This window comes from Alosa sapidissima, chromosome 12 (assembly GCF_018492685.1).
Source record: "Alosa sapidissima isolate fAloSap1 chromosome 12, fAloSap1.pri, whole genome shotgun sequence".
Taxonomy (NCBI): domain Eukaryota; kingdom Metazoa; phylum Chordata; class Actinopteri; order Clupeiformes; family Clupeidae; genus Alosa; species Alosa sapidissima.
This window is the reverse complement of record NC_055968.1, coordinates 21954171-21959573: the sequence shown is the minus strand read 5'-3', so window position 1 is coordinate 21959573 and position 5403 is coordinate 21954171. Positions and strand designations below refer to the sequence as shown.

The following is a 5403-nucleotide window of genomic DNA, read 5'->3' as shown; positions in this document are numbered from 1 at the left end:
CTCAGTGGTTAAAAATGGTACGGTCCACAATAGGGGTGTCTGAAATCGCTTTACATTAAAATGTTCCTACGGTGAAAATAGGAGTTGACTTGTATTGTAACTGTAATGATATTTTTCACAATATTAGAAAAATTATCTGACCCCCCCAAAACTGATATTTCTGTCTCTTTGGGGGGTACTGGGTCTTCATTGGGGGTATAGTACCCCCCAGTACCCCCTGTAATTCGAACTATGATTTACCGCCTTGCGAAGTGGGTGGGTCTCTCTGATAATGCTCTAAACTGGTTTCAAACCTACATTACCGGCAGAGATTTTTATATCAGTCTAGGAGATCATGTATCTGAAAAACATGACTTGCCTTTTGGTGTGGCCCAGGGGAGCTGCCTTGGTCCCCTGCTATTTTCTCTATATATGCTTCCATTGGGAAACGTCATAAGTCAGCATAATGTAAACTTCCACAGCTACGCAGATGATACCCAATTGTATATTTCTGTGGAGCCAACTAACCCAGATGGCCTTTGCTCCCTCACTGCATGCCTAACCTCCATTAATCAGTGGATGAGCAACAATTTTTTGAAACTAAATGATGACAAAACAGAGGTACTTTTGGTTGGACCAAAACTAAAGCGAGATATTATTCTTAGTAATCTGGGGAACTTGGCGCACCAGGTCAAACCAAAAGTAACAAGCCTCGGTGTCATCTTAGATGCAGAGTTAAGTTTTAAGCCCCATATCAGTAAAGTTACTCAGACAGCCTATTTCCACTTGAGAAACATTGCCAAAGTGCGGCTCTTTTTAACTCAACAAGATGCAGAAAAACTAATTCACGCCTTTATCACTAGCAGGTTAGACTACTGCAATGCACTTTTCACTGGTCTTCCCAAAAAACATCTAAAGAAATTGGCACTCATACAGAACTCTGCGGCTAGACTTTTAACTAAGACTAAGAAGAGAGAACACATCACCCCTGTGTTGGCTGAACTGCACTGGCTCCCTATTTCCTATAGAATTGATTTTAAGGTTATGTTAATTACTTACAAAGCTCTGAATGGCATAGCACCTTCATATATCTCTGAGCTTTTAATATCTTATCAACCACAAAGGAAACTTAGATCATCCAATTCTAATCTTTTAATCGTACCCAAAGTGCTCCACAAACAAAGTGGAGAAGCTGCTTTTATCCATTATGCCCCAAACTATGGAACACCCTGCCTCTGTACATCAAGCAGGCGAGTTCAGTAAATATTTTTTAAAAAGATCTGAAAACATACCTCTACAGGAAAGCTTTTAGTTAACTCATCTTATCCTGTAGACTACTTTTTCAGATTATTCTACATCTGCTGCTATTGGAGGGCGCAGCCAGCCAGAAGCAGATGGGCTCCCCCTATTAAGTCAGGTTCTGCTCAAGGTTTCTTCCTGGAATATGGGAGTTTTTCCTTGCCACAGTTGCCATATGGCGTGCTTGTGGGGGGTAAGAGGGTTAAGGCTGCCAGTCTTATGACGTCATTTTCTATATTTTTGATATGTTGCTGAGTGGATCATAAACGGCCCCAGCAATGAAGAAAAGTGATTGATAATGACTGACTGACTATTATTGTGTTACATGCTTCAAATGTAAAGCACTTTGAGCTGCATTCTGTGTATGAAAGGTGCTATACAAATAAAGCTTATTATATTATTATTATTATTATTATCATTATTTGTCTCCAAAATTCTGGAAAAGGTGGTATTGATGCAACTTTCTGAAGTGTTAAAGGGCAATAGCATCCTGGAGAAATTTCAGTCAGGTTTTCGTCCTATGCATAGCACTGAAACTGCTCTTATCAGGGTAACCAATGATCTATGGCAGCTGATTCTGGTGAGCACTCTGTTTTGGTGTTGCTGGATCTCACCGCTGCTTTTGATACCATTGATCATGCTATTTTAATTAGAAGACTAAGAGAATGGGTTGGCATAACGGGCCCTGCTTTGGACTGGTTCATATCCTACTGTATTTATCCAACAGGACATTTTTTGTTTCAATAGGTAATTTTACTTCCTCTACCTCAGCTATTACTTGCGGTGTTCCCCAAGGTTCAATTTTAGGACCAATATTGTTTTCCCTGTATATGTTACCTCTAGGCCACATAATTCGCCGCCATAACATATCATTTCACTGCTATGCTGATGACACACAGCTGTACCTCTCAGTCAAACCAAACATGCTTAACAAGCTAACTGTACTGCAGGATTGCATAGCTGATGTGAAAGACTGGATGTCTCAGAATTTCCTACAGCTTAACTCTGACAAAACAGAAGTCCTTTTCATTGGCCCTGACAAAGTCTATAATCAAACTAAGACTTTTCTTGGAAATTTAGCCTCAAATAACAAGACTACTTCTAGAAACTTAGGGGTTTTATTTAATACAGATTTAAAATTTGACCAACATGTAAAACTCCTTGTGTAGTCCTGTTATTATCAACTGAGAAACATTTCCAAAATCAGATCAATGCTTTCTTTAAAGGACACAGAGAGAATTATACATGCATTTGTCTCATCTAGACTTGATTACTGCAACGCCTTATTCACCTGTTTAAATCGTCATTCCATCTCTCATTTACAAACTGTTCAGAATTCAGCAGCCAGACTTTTGACAAAGTCTAAATTTAGGGAACACATCACTCCAGTTCTGGCCAATCTTCACTGGTTGCCAGTGAGTTTTAGGATTGATTTTAAATTCCTCCTTATTACCTATAAAGCATTACATAATATTACATGGTTTGGCACCTGACTATTTAACAGATTTATTAACCCCCTACTGTCCAGCTCGGCCCCTCAGATCCTCCAGCCTGGGACTTTTAGTTGTTCCAGAAAGTAAACTGTCAACTAGGGGTGACCGATCATTTGCAGTTAGAGCACCCAAGCTTTGGAACAGCCTCCCTTATAACATCAAATCTGCACCATCTGTGGCTGTTTTCAAATCTAGTCTAAAGACCCACTTATATAAAATTGCTTTCCTTAAATAGTGAATGATTCCACTCATGTCTCTGCTAATTTATTATGACCACCGCGCAGCGAACGATGGAACCATCGTTTTTCGTTTTGATCTGTAGCCCCCCCGCTGGACTGGACCCCCCGAAAGGAGGGTAGGGCAGACACAGTTTTCTGTGAATATCTCGAAAACCGTAGTTGTTGATCTCAAGGGGCCATGTCAACCCATTCCATAACCACTCATTTCATGTATAGCGCCACCTAGTTAAACACAAAAAAGTAAAAATGAGGTGTTGTAATTGAAGGTATCTGTGACCTAACATAGTCAAAACTGCACGAAATTGGAAGTGTAGGATCATTATGACACCCTCTGTATACACGCCAAGTTTTGTGGAATTCCATTCATGGGGGGCCACACAATAAATTAATTTATGTTACTATACACCAACTGGCCTGTAGGTGGCCGGAGACAGTTTTCTGTGAATATCTCGAGAACCGTAGGGCCTAGGAGGTCCACCTTTTTTATGTATGTTGGTCTTAAGGGGGCATGTCAACCCATCCCATTACCACTTATTTCATGTATAGCGCCACCTAGTTAAAAATTAAAAAGCAAAAAATTAGGTGTTTTCATCACAATATCTCTGGCTGACAAGGTCAAAACTGCACGAAATTAAAAGTGTAGGATCATTATGACACCCTCCGAATGCATGCCAAGTTTTGTGTACTTTCGTTCATGGGGGGCCTTACAATAAAATAATGTATGTGTACATTTAGTGACGTACACCAACAAGGATTCCCGGGACACTGAAAGACCGGGGTACACAAAACTTGGTGAGCATGTACCCCCACATGGATTGCATGGAACCGTAATTTTTCGTTTTGATCTGTAGCCCCCCCGCTGGACTGGACCCCCCGATAGGAGGGTAGGGCAGACACAGTTCTCTGTGAATATCTTGAGAACTGTAGGGCCTAGGATGACCATTTTTTTCCGTATGTTTGCCTCCAGGGGTCATGTTAACCCATTTCATGTGCACACATGTGCACAAACAGATACACACACACACACACATACATTCACAGTAATCATACGTATGACACATACTCACACAGTAGACATATGTACGCTTGCATGCACAGGCACATACGCAGGCACACACTAGTGTTAATTTCGTCAGAAGAGACTAGAGAAAAAATGTTCGTCAACAACCTTTTTTTCCATGACTAAGACGAGACGATGACAAGACTGCACTAATGTCCTGAAACACTGACTAAGACTATCTTAAGATGCATTATTGTTGACGAAAAAAGACGAGACTAAAATGTTTTGCATGAAATAAAAACTAAGATAAAATCTCTCTTCATTTTCGTCTAAAAAATGAGAAGCCAGAATAGCTGTTACGTTTTCAAAATAATCCGAATGAGTTCATGGTTCATGTGCAGCAGCTTTCCTGTAGGCTAGTCTACGTGCTGTTGCTGCAACTAGACATTCTCTGCTGCAACCCTGTACAAAACTACATGGAACAAGAACACCGGAGATTTCTGCCAGAGTTAGCAAGCTAACTACCTAGGCTTTATGCCACAATGCTACATACCCAGATGTTGAAGCTTCTCTCATACATATACAAATTAACATCCCCCAGAATGTCCATACGAAAATGTTCAGCAAGTAATGTCAACTATTTAACTAGTTACACTGATGATGCAAAGTTTGCTAGCAAGTAAGCTAATATGGAAAGTTTGCTAGCAAGTTAACTAAGATACAGAGTTTGTGTTGCGTTTGGGCGCATATCGCCATCTAGCGTGGCGGAGTAAACATTCATATTTGAGTCTAAGACAGTGTTTCTCAAACTTTTTCAGATGAAGGACCACTTAACTAATCAATAAAAAAGAAACGCATGGACTACCTAGCTAAAAAACAATTAAAAATAGACCTAGCAATATATTAGCCTACACAATACTCACTGAACCACCTTGCTTATTGTCTTTGCACTTTGCTTAATTGTGTCAGAGGATTCATATGATTTAAACTGGCATATCTGACATAGACAGTGTTGTAGAACTGTTTGAATTTACATACAAGTTGGTTCAATATTGCAAACAACTCATCTATATTATATTTTACCACGTCTGCTCGTGGACCACTTGGGATAGCTTGCGGACCACCAGTGGTCCCCGGACCACACTTTGTGAAACACTGGTCTACGAAGATCATGACAGTGGTCCAGTCAAATCTTTTACTGTCTATGGTCAAATCCCAGCCGAGCTATAACTGTAGCTCGACTTACCTGTGCATGTAAACATACTGACTGACTGAAATAATTTGTTATAAAAAAAGACTGAAATGTTTTGACTAAAACTGACTAAGACTAAGATAGCTTTAGTTTTCTTTTGACTAAAACTAGACTAAAATGACGAGACTTTTAGTTGACTAA

At 39.9% G+C, this 5403-nt stretch overlaps 1 protein-coding gene across 1 annotated transcript in view; it reads left to right on the top strand.

The window, feature by feature from the left end:
- The window catches only part of LOC121678330 (gamma-aminobutyric acid receptor subunit gamma-3), a 113216-nt gene that overhangs the window by 81574 nt on the left and 26239 nt on the right, over window positions 1–5403 (top strand). The window lies entirely within an intron of this gene.